The sequence below is a fragment of the Oratosquilla oratoria genome, chromosome 12, assembly GCF_046742065.1.
Source record: "Oratosquilla oratoria isolate Oo_2021 chromosome 12, ASM4674206v1, whole genome shotgun sequence".
In the NCBI taxonomy this organism is placed as follows: domain Eukaryota; kingdom Metazoa; phylum Arthropoda; class Malacostraca; order Stomatopoda; family Squillidae; genus Oratosquilla; species Oratosquilla oratoria.
In genome coordinates, this window is record NC_134788.1 from 62680131 (window position 1) to 62692587 (window position 12457).

Below are 12457 nucleotides of genomic sequence, written 5' to 3' on the forward strand. Positions count from 1 at the left end.
CGTAAGTCGCATAGGTCGTAAGTCTACGACTACCTGTACTCCACTCCCATTCACCCTCACTCCCTCCCTCTTATCTTGGCTCCCCTTGGATGACTGGTCATCCCTGCACCTTGTCCACTGCCCTGGGTCAGAAGCAGTGTTGCAAGACACAGCACATCCACAGCAAAGCCACTTCATTAAATCAGCAATCCTCCCTCTCCATCCCCTCATGTAGAAAAGGAGAAGACTGGGAGAAATCCCTTCGGGCTGCATCAAATTTTTCTCACACGTACTACCTCACCCCCCATCCATTTCACCTCATGGATCACATCATCATCCATAAACAGCCATTCTCCATTCACCCCTACCTTCTGTCCTCTCCCGTCCTTCCTCAACAGACATTCCCCTCTTCCCCAAAACCCCCAATACCCCATCCCGCCATCTCATCCAAGGTCGTCCCCTCATGTTCACTCCTTCCACAACTCTTTCACTAGTCTTTCTTCACTCATTCTTTCCATGTGTCCAAACCATCCCAATATTCTTTCATCAACCCTATCTCCCAAAACTCACTTTCCACCCGCATTCTCCTTCTCACCTCCTCGTTTTTCACTCTGTCCTGCCTAGTAACCCCTACCATACTTCTCAGACACCTCATCTCAAACACAAAAATAAGTAAAATAAAGAGTCATTTCCCACCTTAGTGACAGAGCCCTGCCTGTCCATGAGCTTCATTTCCTCCTGATAAGCAGCAATCCGGCCCCGCAGGTGTTGTATGGTGATGTCGCGGTCATCCTGAAAGAGGAGAAATATTCTTACACAGGATGTAATACCTCTTCCTCAGAAAGTCTCTACCCCCGCTCCTTGCACCGACTTTCACCTGGGCAAACGAGAGATTTTCTTCACGTATTAAGTCATAGACATGCAGATTATTATCATTTTTTCAATTTATTCATTTACATTATCTTAATTATTTTTTAAATCATAGCTTTAAATTCATGTGTGGTTTCGTCTTGGTCTATATCTTTAAATTCCAATAGTCATATCAAGATTTGGGTTATATCATCTCAGTTATTCTAAGTAGAAAAATTAAAGGTATCAGTTTGGGGGTGTCCGCATGAGGGTCGAAGATTCTGCTGGAACAAACGGACCTCCCTGTGGCTCGGGATTTGGCTCGTGCTGTACAGATTGATTGATTGATTTTATGAGTTTTTGGCCAACGACCAGGCACTGGGACCAAAATGATCATTCAGCGCCACTCGCGCTGTACAGAGAACCACAGGAAGGATGAGAATTAGGAAGATATAATGTACATACATACATATACCAAAGGCTTTTTTCCCCTTACATGGGAGGTAGCAAGAAAGAGGCATAAAAACCATTCACACCCATTCCATCCTTATCACACTCCACTCCCCTCCACCCTCTTATCTTGACACCTTCCGCATGACAGTTCATCCCTGCATTTTGTCCACTGCCCTGGGTCAGGAGCAGTGTCACAAGACAATACATCCACAGCAAGGCCGCTTCATTAAATTGGTGACGTCCCCCCTCTCCATCCCCTCATGTAGAAAAGGAGAAGACAGGGAGAAATCCCTTTGGGCCAAGTCAAATTTTTCTCACACATACTACCTCACCCCCATCCCACGTCATGGATCACATCATCATCCATATACAACCATTCTCCATTCCAGGGAAAAAAATACTTTTTTATTTTCCAGAGCAATTTTTCATTTTTTTTTTTTTTCTATTTCACCAGAGCCATCTTTTTATACTTCCAGAGCCATGTTTTTGCAGGTTCGATTTCCTTCAAACTATTGGAAGGCTAACTCATTACTCATGTGCATGAAAAATAACTTTTTTTTAAACAAATCAGCCTTTAATTTTGGGAGGAGTGGGATGGGTGGGGGAAGAATAAGATACATGCAAATTTACAGGTTATCTTTTTAATGTATTGATACAAACATGTCAAATTAGTTAATGGATTTCAATATGATGCAAATTACTGAGTTTCCTTGTTAAGTTGTTTAAGATCCACTTGCAAAGTTTTGTAGAATAGAATTAGTAGTTTCTGACTTTCTGCTGTTCTGCATAGTACTATGCAGGTTGTCTATGGTAGCAGTACAAGGTCACTATGCAATTTTCATTACTTGATATCAATCTAGTTATAGCAACCTAATAGGTTAGACCTGTTTATATGATTATTTGATTAATCCATTAGCATGTGGTTCTCAACTTCTCATTCTCAATGCTCAGTTTACACTAGCTCTCTTAATCAGTTTTACTCACTCTTTAACTCTTGCACTTTGAATTTTTGATGATTCAATCCAGTTACTGTTATTTAGTCAATGGTGCATTGTACATGTAGTCAGCGTGTTGATTGGGCAGCTAGCTGCATGCAACCAATGAACTTCCCTGCACACAGGTACCATGCAATTCACAACTAGCGACATTATGTAGCACAATAGTCGTGTAAAGTCTTGTCAACATGTATTAGTATACGCGCGCATGCAGCTGATACGAAGCTAGACTAGGTAAGCCATTGAACTCTAGCAGCTATACCCTGTACACATACATACGTACATCAACAAATTAAAGTTGATTGATGCGTTACGTTTATGATATCGATTGGTAATGCAATGATTGATCACAGGTAAGTTGTGTTTGCTCTGATCCTTTCATCAATGGTGATGGGATTCAGGGATTGCCAAATGATGGATAATGCATGAAAAACGTTTAATCTTGCCACGGGTGCAATTTTTTTGTGGGAGATCGCTCCCGCTATTGGATTTGCGAAAGCGACATTGGAACTTTCCCTAGCGAAATCACTCGTCGCTCCAGTGTATTTTTTTTTTGCTGCTCCATTCACACCTACCTTCTGTCCTCTCCTGTCCTTCCTCAACAGATATTCCCCTCTTCCCCAAAGCCCCCTTAACCCCATCCATCCATCTCATCCTAGGTTGTCCCCTCATGTTCACTCCTTCCACAAACCTTTCACTAGTCTTTCTTTACTCATTATTTCCATGTGTCCAAACCATCCCAATACTCTTTCATCAACCCTATCTCCCAACTCCCTTTCCATCCCCGTTCTTCTCACCTCCTCATTTCTCACTCTTTCCAGCCTAGTAACCCCTATTATACTTCTCAGGCACCTCATCTCAAATACATTCAAATTCCTGTTGGCACAATCACACCATACAATCTCCTCTAAGCATCCATTCCCAAATGTCTATTTCTCATTACACTTTTTAACCCCCCCCCAAGGCATTTACTTCTCTCAATCTACATTCTACCACCTCCACTCCTCCCTTTCCTGCCACATTTACACCCAAGTATCTAAAACTATCCACTTCCTCCAGTCTCTCTCCCTTGATACTCACCTCCAATTTGCTGCCACATTCTCCCCTTGTACATCTCATCAACTTACTTTAACCCACATTTATCTTCAACTTCCTTCTTTTGCACACCTTCCCAAACTGTCACTAAATTCCTCAATCCCTCCTCTGATCCTGCTACAAGCACAGAAAAAGGGAAGACAGGGAGAAATCCCTTCAGGCTACATCAAATTATTAGTCACACATACACAGGATGAGGAAATGATAAAAAAAATTATAACTACACTAATAAGACCAAACTTGAGTACACAGCAACACTATGGACATCCAGTACAAAAAAGAATATAAAAAAATTAGAAAGAATACAAAGAGCAACAACAAAACTGGCACCAACTCTTTCCAAAATGATATATGAACAAAGACTGTCCATGTTAGAATTAGTGACTCTGGAACAAAGAAGGGAAAGAGGAGACCTATTATATAGAATTATGAAGGGAGTGGAAATCTTAAATAAGTGATTTATTGAAATGGGACAATGGAAAAACAAGAGGACTTGAAAAGAAACTCAAAAAAGATAATTACAGAAAAAAAAAAACAGCTTCCCACACAGAGTGATAGATACCTGGAACAAATCAGACAAAGAAACAGTGTGTGCAAACACTATTCAAGATTTTAAGAAAAAACTTGATGCTGAAAGATACAGACAGGTCACCATGAGCATAGCTCCCTTCCTGTATAATACAACTAGGTAAATACACACACACACAAGAAACTAATAAGGAAGATAAAGTCAATAGGTGGCATCAGAGGAAAATTATTGGAATGGATGAGACTTCCTGACTGGGAGGAAAATGAGAGTAGAAACTAGAGATAAATTCTCAAATTGGGAAGAAATGAAAAGTGGTGTCCTGCAGGGATCAGTACTGGCCCCGTTCATGTTTGCCATGTACATAAATGACATGGATGAAGGAGTGGAGTGTTATATGAATTTCTTTGCAGACAACACAAAAATACTAAAGAAAGTAAAAACTGAGGAGGATTGTACATAAATGACATGGATGAAGGAGTGGAGTGTTATATGAATTTCTTTGCAGACAACACAAAAATACTAAAGAAAGTAAAAACTGAGGAGGATTGCAACTCATTACAACAAGACTTGGACAACATCTGGAAATGGACTCAAAAGTGGGAAGTGAAATTCAATATCAAGAAATGTAGTATAATGGAATTTGGAAAAAGTAAAAACAGAATATCAAGAGATTATAAAATTGGTGGAGGTCAAAAAAGTACTCAGAAAAAGACCTTGGAGTGATGATCAGCAAAGACATAACACCAGATAAGCAAATTAATAAAATAGTCTGAGAAACCTACAATTTATTGAGGTCAATAAAAGTGACATTTGATAAATTTGGACGAGGAAATTATAAAAAAAAAAAAAAAATCTAACTACACTAACAAGACCAAAAATTAGTATGCAGCAACACTATGGACACCCAGTACCAAAAAGAATATTAAGAAATTAGAAAGAATATAAAGAGCAATGACAAAACTGGCACCAACTCTTTCCAAAATGACATATGAACAAAGACTCTCCAAATTAGAATTACCAACTCTGGAACAAAGAAGGGAAAGAGGAGACCTACTAACTATCTATAGAATTATGAAGGGAGTGGAAATCTTAGATAATTGATTTATTGAAATGGAACAATGGAAAAACAAGAGGACATGAAAAGAAACTCAAAAAAAGATAATTACAGAAGAGATTGGAAAAAAATAGCTTCCCACACAGTGTGTTAGATATATACTAAGCTTTTTCCCCTTTACAAGGGAGGTAGCCAAAAAGAAAAAGGCATAAAATCATTCCCACCCATTCCATCCCTAAATACACTCCACTCCCCTCCACCCTCCCTCTTATCTTAGCACCTCCTGGATGACAGGTCATCACTGCACCTTGTCCACTGCCCTGGGTCAGAGGCAGTGTCACAAGGCACAGCACATCCACAGCAAGGACGCTTCATTAAATCAGTGACCCTCCCTCTCCGTCCCCCCATGCATAAAAGGAGAAGACGGGGAGAAATCCCTTCGGGCTGAGTCAAATTTTTCTCACACATACTACCTCACCCCCCATCCTCCCACCCATTCCACCTCATGCATCCATCATCCATATACAACCATTCTGCTGCCACTTTCACCCCTTGTACATCTCATCACCTTACTTTTACCCACATTTATCCCCAGCTTTCTTCTTTCACACACTCTCCCAAACTCTCCTGCCACAACCGCAGTGTCATCCGCAAACAACAACTGGCTCACCTCCCACTTTTCTCCATTTTCTTGAACCAGCTCCAATCACTGATCCACTACCCTTGCATTTACCTCTCGCACCACCCCATCCATGTACAAGTTGAACAGACAGGGCAACAAAACGCATCCTTGATGAAGTCCCACCTTTACCTCGAACCACTCACTCTCCATTTCTAATCCTGACACATGCTCTACTACTCTCGTAAAAACTCTTGACTGCTCCTGAAAGCTTTCCTCCTATCCTGTATATCTGCAAAACCTCCCACAGTGAATTCCTGTTTACCCTATTTTTAAGTCTTTTCCAGATCCATAAAAGCCCAAAATAAATCCTTCCCCTTTCCTATAGCTTTCTCACATAGTCTTACCACAAAAATCTGATCTACACAACCTTTACCTGTCCTAAATCCACACTGTTCCTCACCAATTACTCCCTCTGTTCCTCCCCTAATCCTCTCAATCAAGATCCTCCCATAAGCCTTCCCAACTACACTTAACAAGCTAATCCCTCTGAAACTACTACATTCATACTTGTCCCCCTTTCCCTTGTAAAGAGGAACTATACAGGCACTCCTCCAGTCCTCCGGCACTCTACCCTCTCTCCAGCAAACATTAGATAATCTCACCAGCCAGTCCACCATCACTGTACCTCCTTTTTTTTAGACATTCTGCATGGCATCCATCCAGACCAGGTGCCTTACCTGCTTTCATCATCTTAACAACTGCCTTCACTTCATTCTTCCTTATTTCTCCTCCATTTTCCTCACTCATCACGGTCATTTTCTTAGCATTTCCCACTGCAGCTATCTTTCCCTCCCTATCCTCCTTCACATTTAGCAACTCCCTAAAATATTCTGCCCATCTTCCTCTTACTGCCTTCTCTTCCATTATCATCTCTCCATCTGCAACTTTTACCTTTTCTTCTCTACTTGATTCGCCTCCTCTTTCTCTCTTAATTTCTTTCCAAAACATCTTTTTATTACTTTCAAAATTTTCTGTCATACTCTTACCCCATTTCACATCTGCTCTCCTCTTTGCCTCCTTTACCTTTTGCTTTACTTCTCTTTTCTTTGTACCTCTCATATGACTCCCTCATCCTATTTTGTAACCAATCTGTGAAAGCTCGCTTCTTCTCTTCTACAACCTTCTTTGTTTCCTCATCCCACCATTCACTACCCTTCCTTCTATTTCCTCCTGTCCTTCTTGTTCCACACACTATCTTTGCACATTTTGTGACTTCCTCCTTGAACCATCCCCATTCCTCCTCCACTCCTAGCTCTACTCTATCCTTCACTCCCTCCCACTCCTCTCTCAGCTTCTTGTACTCCTCCTTTTCCTGATATACACAAAAGGAAAATAACAGGAGAGACCTATAATCTGTTGAAAAATATGAGAGGCATTTCATTACATGGATGAAGACATGATGAAGAAAATTGTTGAAAACTTGATGTGTCTCAGATTGGAACATGCAGTGGTGATGTGGTCACCATACCTGTTTAAAAGATGTCAGGAAGTATAGTGTTCCACATAGATGATATGTGGAATAAGATGAAAATATTATTCTAGCCAACACTATAAATCAATTTAAGGCAACAACTGATAAATAGATAATACAACTAGTTAAATACATGAGCTCTAAGGTCTCATCAGGGAATGTAATAGCTACTATGGTGGTGGAGGAAGGAGAAAGAAAGAAAAAGAGGAAAGAGAGAGAGAAAGAGAGAGAGAGTGGGGAGGAGAAAGAAAGATAGGAAGAGGAAGAGAGAGAGAAGAAGAAGAAGAGAGAGAAGAGAGAGAGAGAGAGAGGGAAAGAGGAGAGAGTGGGGAAGAGAAAGATAGGGAGAGAGAGGAAGAGAGAGAGAATGGGAAAGAGGGAGAGAGAGTGGGGAAGAGAAAGATAAGGGGAGAGAGAAAGAAAACAGGAAGAAAGAGAATGGGAAGGGGAGAGGGTGATGAAAATTGGTAGTGGGGAGACAGAGAGAAGATAGGGGAAGGAGGAAAAGGGAGGATAGAATGGAGGGAAGGAGAGAAGTGGGGGAACACAGGAAAAGAAATGGGTAGGAGAGGGGTTGAGGAGAGAGGAAAATGCATACATATACCAAAGGCTTTTTCCCCCTTTCACAGGGGGTAGCCAAAAAGAAAAAGGCACAGAAACCACTTCCATCTATTCCATTCCCTACATATTCCACTCCCCTCCACCCTCCTCCCTCCCTCTCATCTTGGCACCTCCTGCATCCTGTCCACTACCCTGGGTCAGCAGTGTTGCAAGACACAGCACATCCACAGCAAGGCTGCTTCATCAAATCGGCAAACCCCCCTCCATCCCCCCCATGTATAAAAGGAGAAGATGGGGAGGAATCCCTTCGGGCTGTGTCAAATTTTTCTCACACATACTACCTCAACCCCCATCCCCCCACCCATTCCACCTCATGCATCACAACATTATCCATATACAACCATTCTCCATTTACCGCTGTCTTCTGTCCTCTCTCGTCCTTCCTCAACAGACATTCCCCTCTTCCCCAAAGCCCCTTTCACCCCATCCATCCACCTCATCCTAGGTCGCCCCCTCATATTCACTCCTTCCACCTCTGCCTTCCACACCTCTTTTACTAATCTTTATTCACTCATTTTTTCCATATGTCCAAACCATCCTAATACTCTTTCATCAACCCTATCTCCCAGCTCCCTTTCCACCCCTGTTCTCCTCCTCACCTCCTCATTTCTCACTCTATCTAGCCTAGTAACCCCTATCATACTTCTCAGACATTTCATCTCAAACACATTCAAACTCCTCCTCTCTTCCTCTCTCATGTTCCATGTTTCTGCCCCGTACATTGCTGTTGGCACAATCACTCCTTCATATAACCTCCTCTTAGCATCCATTCCCAGATGTCCATTTCTCATTACACTTTTTAATCCACCAAGGCATTTACTCGCTTCTCTCAATCTACATTCTACCTCCACCCCCACTCCTCCCTTTCCTGTCACATTCGCACCCAAGTATCTAAAACTATCCACTTCCTCCAGTTTCTCACCCTTAATGCTCACTTCCAGCCTACTGTCACTCTCTCCCCTTGTACATCTCATCACCTTACTTTTGCCCACATTTATCTTCAGTTTCCTTCTTTCACACACCTTCTCAAACTTTCTAAATCCCTCCTCTGATCCTGCTACAAGCGCAGTGTTGTCATCAAACAACAGCTGGTTCACCTCCCACTTTTCTCCATTTTCTTTAATCATCTCCTACCCCTGACCCACTACCCTTGCATTCACCTCTCGCACCACCCCATCCATGTAAAGATTGAACAGCCAGGGCGACATAACACATCCCTGACGAAGTCCCATCTTTTTGGTTTGAGGTATATATATATATATATATATACATATATGAGGGATGTGCTCCACACAGTGTGAATTTATATGAAGTGAAAACTGTGCAGTACTTTCTTTCATTTCCATAAAAAAAATTATGCTAGCATACAGAGTAAAAATCATACATCTTCCATGACTAATCTTTAAGTATAAAATGGGGTCTTGATTGATTGAATAGGTTTGTTGCATACGTATGATTTTGCATGCTGGGGACATGTGAAAATACCACTTCTCAGAGATGGATTCCTTACACACTACATCACTCGTCTTCCTATTATCAATTGTAAAAAAAAAAAAAAAAAAAAAAGGAGAGAGAGAGAGAGGAATTCTTACTGGTATCATGCCCAACTCAATGAGATCCCTTGCCTCACATTTGGCAAGTAATGCATCCTTCTCTAGGTTGTCTTCTTCAGCATCAGTTCCAGCTGTTTGGTGGGCCATATCTGCTTGTGTTGCAGCCCATCGTCCACCTGACTGTCCACCCATTCCAAAACCTGAGTAATGAGCAAGGAAGAGAATGATCATTATTTTACTTCTTACTTACATCCATAACTACAGAAGCAAATCATTGAAGAATTTATCCAAAGTAATGTTTCTAAAACAACAGTATCCTGATTATCAAACATAGGTCACAATTAGCTTCATCAATGCCCCAATACATACATACATATACCAAAGGCGAAGCCTTTGGTAGTATGTATGTATGTATGACCCATCATCTAGGAGGTGCCAAGATAAGAGGGAGGGAAGAGGGTGGAGGGGAGTGGAGTGTGATAGGGATGGAATGGGTGGGAGTGGTTTTTATGCCTTTGTTTTTTTGGCTACCTCCCTTGTAAGGGGGAAAAAGCCTTTGGTATATGTATGTACGTATGTATTGCCTCTGACCCAAGAAGTGGACAGGGGACAGGGATGACCCTTCATTCACAAAAAGCTACAAGAGAAAGGACAACAAATGGATTCTGGATGGGTTGGGTGTGGGCTGGCTGAAGGGTGGGTATATGCCCTAAGAACATAAGAATGAAGGAGATTGCAAGAGACCATAAGGCCTACACTAGGCAGCTCCGTAAAACCATAAGGCCTACACTAGGCAGCTCCATAAAACCATAAGGCCTACACTAGGCAGCTCCATAAAACCATAAGGCCTACACTAGGCAGCTCCATAACCATAAGGCCTTGAATAAGTCACCTCCATATAAAGGAGAAAGGTTCTTTTGATATATGTATGTATGCATGGTATGTTTGGAAGGGAGAATAAAGGGTAGACCAAGAAAAATGTGGGTTAATGGGTTGAATAAACCATAAGAATATGTGGTCAGGCTGTTAAACAAACAAAAATATATGAGTGACAACTCAGATGAGGCGGCAGTATTGCTAGCAAAGTGATGAGGTGCAATCTTCACATGGCTTAGTGGGAAGAAGGGCAAGAAAATATGTAATGAAAGTGACAGGGGTAGAATTCTCCTTTCCTATGCCTACCCACCTCACTTTGGAGGTAATGGTTGCCTGGATGTGAAAAATGTCAGTCTGTTTTGCAAGATATCTGAATGTCAAGAGTGTCCTGATGAAAGACAGGTTAAAGCATTCTGGGCATCGATAAAGAAGAAGCCAGTAATATTGTTTGTAGGCATACATGTGGACATGTAAAAATAAGCAAATATTTGAAGGAAAAAAAAATGAAGAAAAAGTGTAATACAACTTGTTGCAAAGACCAAATGAATACTTTGATGGCTCCACTTACTTGAAACTGTTAGCAAGACCAGAAGGAGATGGGGAGGGGAAAAAATTAAATTAGTAATATCCTCCATTCACTTGTTTGTTGAAATCATACAAAACATATGATTACATGTCACGCATGAATGCAGCAAGTTTATTGTTAAACCTCATATTATATGCACTTCTGACCCTACTCCATGCATTCAAGTGTAGTTAAAGAGATATGTAAGTTTTTTTATTCATATATATTATGTTTTTATGTGTCCATTTATATGACCATGAACCACTGGTTAGAGAAGATTTAATCAGAAAGATTGAGAAAGACTGAGAAATAAATAAATAAATTAAATTCTCTGAAAACTTCATTACACTGCACACTCTAATTCAAACTAAATGGTAAACGACCTGGGTTAAATCAGCTGAAAGTTTGAATCATCTGATGATTACCTCAATCCCTTCCACACAAGAACTCATTATAATGCATATATCAAAACAGCACAGATTGTACTATGTACATGCACTCACCAAAACAGGGGTGATACTAAAGTCTTAAAATGCAGTACAGTAAACTTTGTTATTAACCACTTAATCACAATCACTAAAGTTGTATATTAACCACTTTAATATACATAATACTGTATATTATACTTACATATTTATATATATATATCTATATATTTATATATATCTATATCTATATATATCTATATATATATTTATATATATTTCTAGGGCACAGGTTCTCACGGAGACAATTTTGGTTAAAATCAACCGCGCTAATAGATTTAACTATCTTAAGTTGTATTTTCTTGAGTTTAAGGAAGGATTTCCTATCAACTTCATTCAATTTATGAACGAAATCATCCATGATGAACGGAAAAGAAAAGCGCTGGAGAATGCCGATAAATTCTATTACAAGTGTAACAGCATGTAAAAACTGTTGACAACAACACCGAAAACTCAGAGTTTTTTCACCTCACTAAGAGGCTTCTTCAGGGTGAGAGGACTTCATTGCTGTAGAGGCGCTGTACTATTCTTGGCGGGCTGGTGGTAAGTGGAGAAGATGGCTAAGCGGAGGCCTAATATACGGGGCCTACGGTGTTGTCAACAGTTTTTACATGCTGTTACACTTGTAATAGAATTTATCGGCATTCTCCAGCGCTTTTCCTTTTCCGTTCATCATGGATGATTTCGTTCATAAATTGAATGAAGTTGATAGGAAATCCTTCCTTAAACTCAAGAAAATACAACTTAAGATAGTTAAATCTATTAGCGCGGTTGATTTTAACCAAAATATATATATATATGTATATATAATATACATATATATATATATATATACATATATATATATATATATATGTATACATATTATACATATATATACACATATATTTATATACATATATATCTATATATATATCTATATACATATATATCTAAATACATACATATATATATATATATTTCTTTGTATATATGGGCAGATTTTCTCTGAAGCATGTTTGATAACAAATCATGGCAAAATTATTGTTGCAGAGCTTCTTATCTGCTTTTGCTCTTTTTCTGACAGCATTTTTGGCTTCCACAGGAAACTGTCTTATGATATCTCCATATGACATTGACTGTGACTTTAGGCACTGCTGCCAAAGTAAAATACTGGCCAGAATGTGTTCCCCTTTCTATTCTAGACGCCTCAAATGCATTCGTCATCTTTGCCAATTATGCCATTACTGTCAAAAAGGTTTTCCTCATTT